The sequence below is a fragment of the Haliotis cracherodii genome, unplaced genomic scaffold (assembly GCF_022045235.1).
Source record: "Haliotis cracherodii isolate W230 unplaced genomic scaffold, xgHalCrac1.p SCAF_3, whole genome shotgun sequence".
In the NCBI taxonomy this organism is placed as follows: Eukaryota; Metazoa; Mollusca; class Gastropoda; order Lepetellida; family Haliotidae; genus Haliotis; species Haliotis cracherodii.
In genome coordinates, this window is record NW_027266286.1 from 17,037,785 (window position 1) to 17,051,172 (window position 13,388).

The 13,388-nt window shown below is 39.0% G+C and overlaps 1 protein-coding gene across 1 annotated transcript in view; it reads left to right on the plus strand.

Annotated features, from left to right (window-relative positions):
• The first annotated feature begins 5,503 nt into the window (after positions 1-5,503).
• Positions 5,504-13,388, plus strand: part of LOC139474947 (patched domain-containing protein 3-like) — a 63,548-nt gene continuing 55,663 nt past the window's right edge. Inside the window, exon 1 of the mRNA XM_071258145.1 lies at positions 5,504-5,700. The gene's annotated coding sequence lies outside the window, so the exon portion shown is untranslated. The remainder of the gene's footprint in view (positions 5,701-13,388) is intronic.

Below are 13,388 nucleotides of genomic sequence, written 5' to 3' on the forward strand. Positions count from 1 at the left end.
CCCGTCCGGGATTAGCACCTTTTTCGTCTCATATGCCAAGAACTCTTTTAACAAGTTCTCGTCAGAAACAGATGTGATTGCCCAATTGTCGTTTCAGAGTCATTAAACGTCCCTTGTTGAGAGATCACCACAGGTGACACCAATGACCAAGCTTGACGCTAAGGGGCCATATGTGCATTCAGCTGTTGCAATCCTCGGTAGCAAATGTTGCTGTGCTCTCTGATACTGATGTGCAATGATTATGTCACGAAACATCAAAACACAGGTTTTCAATCACCTAATGCACATCGTGCCCATGACTATGTCTGTTCGTCATGAAATTGAGGTTCTATAGTGGTTACTGGGATATTTCAATCTTAATTTGTTTAAGGGTGTTTTGATCTCATCAAAACTTGATCCTTAGCAAAGTTTGAGTAGTATATGAAATAAGTTTCTCATCAGCGGAGATACAGCCTAATCGTTTCAGCAAACTAGAGATAAAAATATACACTTCAAAAAAGGAAACTTGACATAGACGTAAAACCACTTTTTGCCAAATATCTAAAATAATTTCATTAAATGGGAACCAAATAAGTCAAACAGAAAGATGATTTGCCTATAATTCGCGAAAACACATGCAAAGCACATAAACGAAGCGTTTGGGGATCAATTTTACAGCTTCATCCAAACGCAACCGCCTGTAAAAACGTGCAGCACAGGATCCTGCATTTAGGCATGCAGGCCTCCCTGCTGAATGAGTATAAAAATCCACATCAACGGCTATTCATACAGTCCTTATAACGGCAGTAGAGGCGGTCACAAAATGCCAAGACTGAATGCAGCTCAACGGAACAACGCCATTGGGAAATTACAAGCTGGAGCAACTCAACAAGAAGTGGCCAGGCACTTTGGCGTATCCAGACAGACAATCTACGCACTGTGGACCAGATACAACAACAATAACAGAGTTGACGACAGACCAAGGTCAGGAATACCAAGGGTGACAACCTAAGCACAAGATCGATACATCCGGCTGCGACACCTCCGAGACCGCACTACCACAGCCACGTCTACAACCACACAGATCCCTGTGGTACGCAGAATATCAAATTGAGGGAGGCTGGACCTTTTTGCACGAAGACCTGTTCAACGTGCCAAAAGGTGCCAACAGAGGGTTAGGTGGGCACGTGCAAGGTGGAGAAATGTACTGTTTACTGACGAGTCACGTTTCCTACTCACACATGCTGATGGGCGCGCACGTGTCTACAAACGTCAGGGTGAACGTTACGCCCCCAACTGTGTGCAGCAGGTTGTCCCATTTGGCGACGGGAGTGTCATGGTATGGGCCGGAATTCATCATCACCGTGGTAGGACGCCTCTCGTGCATGTGGCAGGTGCATTTACAGGTGTGCGTTACAGAGACTTGATCCTACAGCCTTACGTTCTTCCTCACGTCAACGTTCATGGCGGACAGTTCCAGCAGGACAACGCTCGACCGCATATTGCACGTGTTTGTCAGGACTTCTTACAGCACAACAACATCCAGACATTACCAGCCCGGTCAGCAGATTTGTCCCCGATTGAGCATCTGTGGGACGAGTTGGATCGACGCGTTCGCAGGAGGAATCCACCGCCCCAAACACTTCCGGCGCTTCTTGATGCACTTCAGCTTGAATGGCGCCACATCCAACAGCGTGTTATTGACAACTTGATTGCATCTATGGGTCGTCGGTGTCAAGCGGTGATTGATGCACGTGGTGGGCACAACCGATACTGATATTTTCTGTACCCCTGTGACATTAACTGTATCGTGTACGTGTGTCTGTCTAGGTGACACGATTAATGCTTTGGACATTGTGTACATTGATCTTCAAACAGCGGTTCAATTATGGTTTCTGTGTCCTATTTTGAAACAATCGCATTACATTACATTTTGAAAGTCAGTGTCAAGTTTCTTTTTTTTTGAAGAGTATATCTTATATATATATTCATTGATCTTGAACGGTTATTTACTGATTTTCCAATAATATAGTTCTGTACGTACCGATTTCTTGGTTAACCTTCGCGTTTCAACTTGGGGAGTCAACATCTAACAAGGGGCAGATGTTGTGCAACGGTCTTGTGTTAATGTGCGGGCGTTTTGTAGTCACCTCCTTATGAATTGTTACATTAAACTTCACACTAAGGAATATTGTCGAACTTTGTATGTTTGTTGTTAAACGCCACGCTCAGCAATATTCAAGACTTTTTACTATGGAAGGGGAGCACCAGAAATGTACTGCATACATTGTACCAATATGAAGATTCGAACCCGGGTATTCATCGTACAGGCCAAACGCTTTAAGTGCAAGGCTACCTCAAAGCCCTAATTAAAATTTGACCATGTATGGAGAAGTGATTGAAATAACGAATCAGTTTGTTAAGCTAATGTTCAATCTACTAAGCAGAAATAGTCACCATTCTTAAAGAGAGAACTGGGTCCTGTATGTGTGCATTTACACACGACTGGAAACACCCCTTTCAACAACTGATTATTCACTTATAACACAGGTTTTATTTTCTACACAAGCGAGTCTGAATTCATACAATGCACTCATCTAACAATGAACACCACATCGTTTACACCACGCATAATAACACGCTTAAAATTATTGTAGTGCCCATAGACACCACAGCTCTTTTTATGCCGATATATACCTCATGCAGGACCAAAAGTAACTGTGACTACCCTCTCAATGGAATTGCTTTATAGTAAATACACGTCTACTATAGAGACAGTTTTAAGGAAAACAACAGCCCAAAATGCTTTTCAAATTAACAATGTTTAAAGGAGAATTGGTGTAAACCTTTATTAAATGATGTATGGAGTCGACACAGCATATCTTAATGCTTAATCTGATGATATGATGCATCTGTCATTTATCCCTTATGTATATGTTAATGTTATTTATTGATTTCTTTAAGTTGATCGACATCGATGATATAGTGCCTTCTTCGTCCACGTTCGTATGAACAATGCGTGGTTTCAGCTGCTACGACTAAACTCTAATACATAACATAGAGAATAGGGGCAAGTGCCCACCAAAGACTCGCATAATACATTTTCTATTCCATATGCACAATATATATTTTGCGAATCACAATCATATGATTTTTATTAGTGTGTAGCAGCATAGATATCAGCAGTAACAGTAGTAGGAGGAGGGGAGCGGGATGACGAGGTGCTACAGCAGCAGTTGCAAATGCTAGTTCGACTTCGAATATAAGCATGTGATCATGCAGGGAGTTACCTCCCTTCCATCATGTGTGTTTCGTTTGTATCCACTGGAGAAAGTTTGGACATTTCTCCTACGTCACTTGTTTCAGCCATACGTACATGTTGAAATATAAAATAAACATAATTCACCAGCTATCAGGTTTATTCAAAATGAATACAATTATAAATTATATACCACATGCAAACATCGATTAACATGAAGACTGAAACCTTTTACAGAGAACAACCTGTTTATTAGCATATGATATTGCAGGGAGTTACCTCCCTTCCATCATGTGTGTTTCGTTTATATCCACTGGAGAAAGTTTGGACATTTCTCCTACGTCACTTGTTTCAGCCATACGTACATGTTGAAATATAAAATAAACATGATTCACCATCTATCAGGTTTATTCAAAATGAATACAATTATGAATTAAATACCACATGCAAACATGGGATTAACATGAAGAATGAAACTTCTTTTTTATATAGAACAACCTGTTTATTATTGTTTGGCAGGAGCTTCAGGACTTGTTCTTTCCTCTTCAAATATGTCAATGAGCGAACAAATATTTTCAGAAATCAGTGAAATGAGGAGTGAGAGATGAGAAGTGCGGGAGGAAGCAGAAGAGGTGGTCATGGCTTCGGAAGAGAAGAAGTAAGGAGGAAGTAGATATAATGGTCATGGTTTTGGGAGAGGAGAAGTGTGGGAGGAAACAGAAGTGGTCGTCATGGCTTCAGAAGAGAAGAAGTAAGGAGGAAGTAGATATGATGGTCATGGTTTTGGGAGAGGAGAAGTGTGGGAGGAAACAGAAGTGGTGGTCATGGCTTCGGAAGAGAAGAAGTAAGGAGGAAGTAGATATGATGGTCATGGTTTTGGGAGAGGAGAAGTGTGGGAGGAAACAGAAGTGGTGGTCATGGCTTCGGAAGAGAAGAAGTAAGGAGGAAGTAGATATGATGGTCATGGTTTTGGGAGAGGAGAAGTGTGGGAGGAAAGAGGAAGTGGTGGTCATGGCTTCGGAAGAGAAGAAGTAAGGAGGAAGTAGATATGATGGTCATGGTTTTGGGAGAGGAGAAGTGTGGGAGGAAACAGAAGTGGTGGTCATGGCTTCGGAAGAGAAGAAGTAAGGAGGAAGTAGATATGATGGTCATGGTTTTGGGAGAGGAGAAGTGTGGGAGGAAACAGAAGTGGTGGTCATGGTTGCCTGAGAAGAGAAGTGTTGAGGAAACAGGCGGTGGCCATGGGTGCGACAGGCTGAATGGAAATGAAAGAAGGAGGTTGGTGGTAGGCTGGGAGAGGTAATAATTTCAGTGGTAGTGCTGGTGGTGGTGGATCTGCTAAGGATTACCGCTAAAATGAATAAAATTAAGACAACGGTCCGAAACAGTAAATACTGGACAAATTGTATGGAAAGCAAAGCAAACACGACAGAGAAGTGGAACGTCATAAGAGTATGTTATTGTTACAATGAGCACACCTTAATATGTACTATGCAAGTCAACAAAACATACCGTTAGTTCACAAACTAACTGTTCTTTTGCGAAAAATATGTTATCATAATAGAGATCGCTTGAATAGGAGATGACTATCATCAATCAGTATGAGGATCAGAAACTTTTCATAATAGGGTCTGATTACAAAGTACTGGGGTACATATTCCATTCTTATATTACTGTATCATGTGCGAATCTCTATTTAAACAGACGCAGAATAGATCTTTATTTACGACATAAAAGAAAATACATAAATATTTGTATGATTTGGTTGGTTGGTTGGTTTGTTGTTTAACGCCGCACTCAGCAATATTCCAGCTGCGGTCTGTAAATAATCGAGTTTGGACCAGACAATCCAGTGATTAATATCATGAGCATCGATCCACGCAATTAGTATCCAGGTCAGTGAGCCTTACCACCCGATCCCGTTAGCACTGAACGTAGTTTTGAAAAGACAAGACCAGTGATGGCTCAAATGAACGGATGTCGCAGTCAAGAGAGCCGTTTCCTGAATGTAAACAAACGCTCGTGTACATTCGAATCTATCAACGAACATGGCCTTACAAGTAACAACATCAATTAATATAACCCGATTCTCTTCTCCGTACACACTGCAGTGTGGAACCGACAATAAACAAAAGCGTATTCCCACAATTAATTTAAATACCCGGGATTATATTGGTCGAAGTGCCCATATCCTGACACGCCTTTTGATTGGCTTGCGCCGTTTCGACGCATAGCGGCCTTCGAGAGGAGTAGGTTACGGAAACATGCGAGTGGCTGACTGTGTTAATGTCTTTACGTTTTGGATATCTTTATTGTAACAGAATGCATTTGATTCTTCCTGCTTATAACGTTTTGGCTTGTGACATTCTTTGCTATAATTTGGATTATGTGCTATTTGTTCCTGACATGGATGTTATTATTCAAAGTGAAAGTCACAGGGCAATGCACGTCTGATAACAAAGGTGAGAACTCCATTATTTCAAAGTCCACACACAGGGGTAAAAGCAATGGTGAAATATGAAACACCAGTATCTTTACAAGTTGATTTACCAATAATTTCATCTTTACTGATTTAACCGTTGCATATAAACATATTTAATCTTTTACATATTTCAGGTAATTTCGTACCAAAGTTATTTACTCTCTCGGTATCCTGTGTACCTCGTACTTTTAGCATATACAGCTCGTTCAGTAGTTTCTGGTTCAGGTCCTTCCCCAATGTAGCTATTATCCCATTCGAATTCTTTCATAATGAATTTATAAAATATTCAATGATCACATAAATTGTTTATCCTGGCATTAAAATCTCCCACAAGCGCAACGTGATCACTCCGTGCTAAACAGTTTATAACTGATTGTTCAATTTCGTAAAAAGTATCATTTGTTACATATTTAGAACCTTCCGGTGGTGTATAAACAGTCCCTAATAAAACGTCTTGTTCCTGGTCAAATAGTGCTTGACATAGTTTTATCCACAGAGGGTAATCACAACTATCTTCTATTTTTAACATATGATCTTTATATGTATATTTATAGCTACTCTATACCCCCTGATCGACTTAGGGCACCCGTCCTGTGTTTAAGATAAAGATCGAATCCTTCCATTTCTAGATGATCCAAATGATCAGTTTTTGTTTCTTGAAAGCAAAGTATGTGTTTCTTATCAATTAGGTTGGTCCATTCCCGTAAAGCAGTGCTGGCGGCTTCGGGGTTCGTTAACGGGACAATAGAGGCAATGTGTTGTTGCAAACGAAGGGGTCAGTTAATATAAATAACGGCAAAGACATGAATCATGATTCAAGCATATATTTATTCCACATTAGCGTAAGAGAACAAAAATATTTTGTTTAATGACATCGGCGATACAAGTTTGTGTTAACGTGTCACAGAGATAATGGCGTATGTAATTTAAAATTCATCATTGATAACAGAAATAATGGATAATTATACTTAATAACATTTAAGTAACTGTACAATTATTTCAATTTCTTTACACAAATTTCAATCCAAATGATCTCGCATCAGCATATTCTTGGACGGAGATATGCCCCCTGGTCAGTTTGAACTTCAGATCATCGATTCGCCTCTGCAGATCTTCGTATTCCTTCTTTGGAGCCCGACTCTGTCCTCCAGCATACTGCAGCATTCTTATCTCATTTGTCTTCTGTTCAGATGTCAGAAATCTGATCATCTCGTACAGGTTGGGATTGGCCTTGACGGTGATCTTCTTTATGCGACCATGCCCGCCCTTGATGATTGTTAATCCTTGGGCCTTCGGTGTTGTGGTGGTTCCAACAGGACATGTCTCCGTCTATCCAGTGGTTGGAGACATAGTGCGCAATCTCCTGGCGCCTGGGTTCGTCTGGCATGTCGGCCTCTTAAAATAATCAATCTTAGAATTTCTTGGATAACTTACTTGAGCCAAGGGAACCAAGTGCAAGACGGCACATCTTCTGACAAATCTGGTAATGTCATAGTTTGTGTTGTCTGTGTAAACCTTCTGGAGTCAAACTGGCTGGGGTTTCCTTCATATATGCTGTGTGAAATGGAAGAAACAACCCTTCCATGCGGCATCTGGGAAGACTGGAAGGGCTGCTTTCTTGGACTCTGCTTCAAAATCCATCTAGAATATATGTGGTGGATGTAAAAAATTCCAGCAATTCAACTTCAAATCGTACCCTTTTTTATTTAAACATTTATTCACAAGGAGTGAATGGGATTGGGGGACAAGCTTTTCCAACTTAGATTGCCCTCTCCCTGGTATTTACAAAATTTCACAATTTCAAATTCAATATTAATATTAATGCACACAACACTATAGAAGAGACAAAAAAAATGTTGAGAGAGAGAGAGAGAGAGAGAGCGAGAGAGAGGGAGAGAGTTTGAGGGGGAGAGATGCATTGTTGAATGAACAGTCCTTTGCACAAATCTTTTAGTTGTACATATACACTGTTGTACTGCTTTCAATATAGCTTCATTTTCTGATCTGCATTGCCGTATACATGTAGGTGTACATCAACAGATATGTTATGAACAATATTGTTAAGGCTGTTAAACATAATTTCACGCTGATGACTAGACAATGTCATTCCATGAGATATTAATATGCATTCTCACATGTATTTGAACATATACAGTTCGGGTGATCTTTTATACCAATTCTATATAAATCATAATTCAATTGACTGCACACGTATCTCAGTTTTGGATGTAAGATATTATAGTTTCCATATGCGAAGTACGCAGGTGATGTGGGGTGGTGCTTTTGTAAAGAATGTTTAAAACAAGAAATCATAGAAAATTCCACAATAGGATAGACGATGGGTAAATAGGATTCACACGAACGACTTAGTCTTGTTGATGTTTTCGAGACTGTATGAGTTTTTTGCAGCAACGGTTTTTGTTAACTATCTGTTAGATAAGAAGGGGCAATGATTAATAAATTTTGAGGAAAAGAACAAAGTTTACGTTTCTTTCTGCGCCCAACTAAGGGTTTCGTAATATAAAATGCCTGGGGGCATATTTAGGTATACCAGTTACAATGCGTGCACCTTCTAATTGTAATTGTTCTAATTTCTCACTTTGTCCTTCGGTGCAACCATCCCAAACCTCACATGCGTATTCAAAGTGTGGTCTTATGAACATTTTATATATATTGTTAATAGTATTTCTGTAAAGTAGATGTTTGAGTTTTCTCATTGAGTAAATCATCTTGGAAGTTGTTATTATTACGGTATCTATATGACAAGGCCATTTGCCACTTGCTCCAAGTATAACACCCATGTGCTTATGACGATTTACAGACCTGATTTCTTTTCCGTTGAAATACAGTTTTAGACCTCCAACATGCGAGAGAATAGAACAGATTTACTCTTTTCGGGATTGTAAGTTATCAGCCCATTCACTTAAGATTTCTAAATTTGTGCTCAATGAACGTTCCAGTACACTGTTATCATTGGATGACATGCCAATGGATACATGGCATGTATCGTCGGCAAACAGTCTTGTCATACAGTCTAATTTATCAGCAATGTCATTTACATAAACAATAAAGATTATAGGAGCAAGCACGGACCCCTGTGGCACGCCGGCCTTCATGTATCTTGGTTTGGATATTTCCCCATTCACAAATACGCTTTGGCTACGCTTACTTATGTAACTGGTAAGCCATTTTAACAATTGGCCTGTTATAGCATACCTCTCTATTTTATACACAAGCCCGCTGTGCCATACCCGATCAAAGGCTTTTGATACATCACAGAATACAATACAATAGTTTTCTTTGTTATCTAACGCTGTACAAATTTGATGATAAAGTTCTATTAGTTGATGGACAGTTGAGTGCCCAGCCTGAAACCTAGATTGGTACTTATACAACAATTTGTTCCCATTAAAGTAATTATATAAATGTTTGAACACAACTCTCTCAAACAATTTTCCTAAACAGCTTATGAGTGATATCGGTCTATAATTAGAAACGATAGTGTGATCACCTTTCTTAAATAATGGCATAATGTTTGCTTTTTTCTACACTGATGGAAATATACATGTACATGATTGTAGTGACACATTGAACAGTAAACACAATGCTCCACTAATAGAATCTACAGTTTTCTTTAATAATTTATGACAAATTTTGTCCGGTCCGGAGGCTTTGTTCAGAGGCAAACATTACTATTATATCTTCAATAACTTTTTTAGATATGACTATGTTGTCCATCTCTGTCTCTGTACGAAATGTGAAGCCAGGCATAGTTGTTCTTGTACCATAGACATTAGATTAAGATTGAAAATATTGATTCAGTTTCTCTGCCTTTTTAATATCAGTAAAAAATGTCGGGTGTTCGCCCGTATTATACTGTTTAAGAGCGGCTATGCTGTTAGCTGAGCCAGAGTTCTTCACAACATAACGTGAAACTTTCCAGTTAGAGGGTTTGTTTTCTGCATGTAATTCTCATAGCAATTCATCTAGGTTTGAATAAAAATGTTTTTTTGCATGACATTCCATGTTATTTACTTTGTCTTCTGATTTGAATAGGCCCGAATGTCGATTTCTTTATTGCTTTTTGTAGCATTCTTTTTTAATCTATCTCTTTTCCTTGATGCTCGTCTAAAACTGAAATCATACCAAGGTTTGTCCTTTGGACGAATGGTTACTATTTTAGTTGGAATGCTTATATTAAAACAAATTTGTTCAAGTATTTCTAGAACAGACTACATGCTTCATCAACATTTTAATTTTGGCTAAATAATTCATTACAGCAAGTGTTTTCAATGAGCGAATTTAGTTTATCATAGTCACTGTTTTTAAAACATGAAATTTTTCTTTTAAATGCTAATTTTGTTCGCAAATCAGTGTCTATTTCAATGTAAATTCCCCTATGGTCGCTAATGTTCAAAATCAATTACACCACTGTCGATGACGTTTAAATCTTCACTGATAATAATAATAGGATCCAATAAACTACTGGTATGGTCAGTAACTCTGGTAGGCTCGGTTATGATATTGTGTAGATATTTCCTATTAATAATTCATTTACGTTTATGATCCTAGACGATAACATATTTTCATTTATGTCACCAACAATAGTAATCGTGCACGAAATATCCAGGGCATGTTCAATGCTATCATCTAAGCGAGTCTAAAAATTCACTGAATTATGTTCAGGTCTGCAGACAGAGCACAATGAAATTGAGCTTTGAAGTAAGCATATTTGAATCCATATCGATTCGTCTTGCATGTTTTCTAATTCATGTCTTCTTTTAAAAGATAACAGCATATTACATATATCATAACACCAACTCAAAACATATTTCTGTCTTTTCGTACCGGTTAGTAAAACCTTTCCAGCTCAAGTCTTCATTTTTAATACTGTCAACCAGGTATGTCTCGGTAAAACAAACGACGCTGTAATCTGAAAGGTATTCACTGAAACAAGAGAGTTTGTTACGTTTACTTCTAGCATTTAGGTAAAAAATAGACAGTGACTGGTCAGCGTTGTCACGGTTCGGTGGTCCAGGATTTGGATGTACGTCCCCGGCTAGCATAAGCAACAACAACAATACAATTGTAACATTAGTGTTTCTGATCTGAGCTTGCATGAAACAAAGAAATACAAACACACTGCACGTTCTGCATTCGCCACGAAGAATATCACACCATTTGTAAAATTCGCTGAATAAAGATACAGCGAATGAAGTCCTACTTAGGCTGAATTTATGTGAGCAACGCAGGCCTTTTTGACACAAAATACAATTGAAAACCCCGATCACCACACGGTGTTCAATTATATCATTACCCATTGGGTAAGATGAATATATACATACTTCTCATAGGTGTGTGGTGGTGTGATCGGGAACACTGACAATAGTAAGATAACTTCGAGAACGAAATATCATGCACATTTAACAAAACCGGCAATGCAGATCTTGACTAGGAATTATGGCAAGGATAGTTAGTCATCATAAAACTGTGTACACCAGAAAGCTGTAGGAAAAGGATACAGGGAGGTTTCAGTAGGAATACATATGAAAGCTGAGAGAAAATTGGTTGGTTGATTTATTGTTTTACGCCGCCCTCAGCAATATTCCAGCTATGACGGCGGTCTGTAAATAATCGAGTTTGGACCAGACAATCCAATGATTGACATCATGAGCATCGATTGGCAGAAAGAGGTAAGAGAGACAGAGGTAAGCTTATATACAATTATAGTACACGACTTAACAGTAACAGTAACAACAGATACATTGAGTGGTTTCCGTTGTGTCGACACGTGACAGTAGTTAGTTTTGATGACATTACTATAAATATGCTTTGGCGGATCCTTATTCATCACTGTTGCATCGCAGTATGAATCACTTGTAACTGACACAGTGCAGGGTACAAATCTAATGTAATATAAGTTCTCAATAACATCAACAATATCTGTCCAGGTCAGACTCGCACTGAATCACCCTCATAACAACCTCGGGTTGTTCCTCAACATACACTCGGCCATCATAAGTCCACGTGGAAGAAAATTGGTTGTTTTGCTTTTAAGTCTCGGGTCAGTTTGAACAGTTTACTTCGATGCTTGGTTAAGTCCTCGTTTATATAGACTGAACTTCTATCTTGTCTCAGCATTCTTTTGTTAGAAATTACTTTGTTCCTGTTTCTATAGCTGACGAATAGCTTTCGATGACCTGTCTGTTCCTATCCATGTTTTTCTTACCGACTCGGTGGCATCTGCCGATGTCCGGTACTGTAAGGCCAGGTTGTAAGTCTCTGAGGACCTCCATCACTAATGCCTCCGTGTTTTCTTCCTTTAAGTCAGGTAGGCCACTAATTCGTAGAGAGTTTCTTCTACTCTACTGCTCAAAATCACCAGTTTCATCATCAAGTTCATGTCGAAGATCAATGATTTCTTGCTTTAGCGGTTGTACAATATCTCTGTCTAAACCTTCGATAAGATCCTTTGCTACACTCTCAAATAACTTTTGTCTTGGAGTTGGGGCTACATGAGAGCTCTGCTGAGTTTAGTTGTGAGAATGTCAATGGAGGCATCATTAATAAAGTTTCTGAATCTCAGAGTAAAACATCTTTTGTGAATGGTATTCACGATTCGGGGGTGCGTGGTGGGGTGCACGCTCACTTTTGGGGGGGATATATAGGAACGGCATCCGTCAATTTTGTTTCTGGAGCATAACTCCGTTCAACATGTCTTCATAAAACTTTGTAGACACCTCATGGATGCTCTGTGTTGGTACGTATTGCTATCAATGAGGTTGTGCATTGTTTGGCATTTCCAAGGCAACAAGTTGTACTTATGATTCAGTATTCCAAGATCAAAATTGATAAGCTAATCGCATATCATACACCAAGCAACCCTCTTTGGAATCAGGATTAAACATTTCGAAGTCAAATAAAACTCAAAATACACTATGCGCTCTAATACACTTCACAGTTTTAATTCGAGGGGAAACTCCCTCTTACGTGATATCACCCACTGTAATTTTTGGGAAAGCAAATTTACCTAAAGTGACCTATGAAAATTCGGTAAATCGTAAATCCCTCCATTTCGACACATTACTAAATCACCACACACAGCATTATTTACTCTGTGTTTAGAAATCTAAATATCGGATATTTACTCGAAGAATTTAATAACATATTAGTGATCATGGGAATCTGTTGTTCATCTAATTACTTATGATAATTTTAAAACGTCGCCTAGAATCGTCTAGAATGTTTTGGCCGTGATATTGCTGGAATATTGCTAAAAGCGGCGTAAAAACATACTCACTCAATTAAAATGTTTTGGAAAATACACAAACGCCGAAGAGCACGTTCGGGCTATATGGATAGTGTTTACAAAATCACGTTTCAAGTGCTACAAATGTGCGATTTTAGGGTGTGTAAGAAACAAATTACTGCACTCGTGCCTGTCAGATACCCCGAGCGATAAAGATAAATAATCTTACCACACGTTGTTCCAAAGCGTATTTAACTCGCTTTCGCTCGTTAGATACCTTTTGAAACAACTCGTTGTAAGATAAATGGTGTCTGACAGACACTCGTGTAGTAATCTCTATTTATCATCCAAAACTGGTTCCCACGGGAGATGTCGCTTAGGTGAGATCAAGCGATATCTGCACAGCAGATATAGAGGCA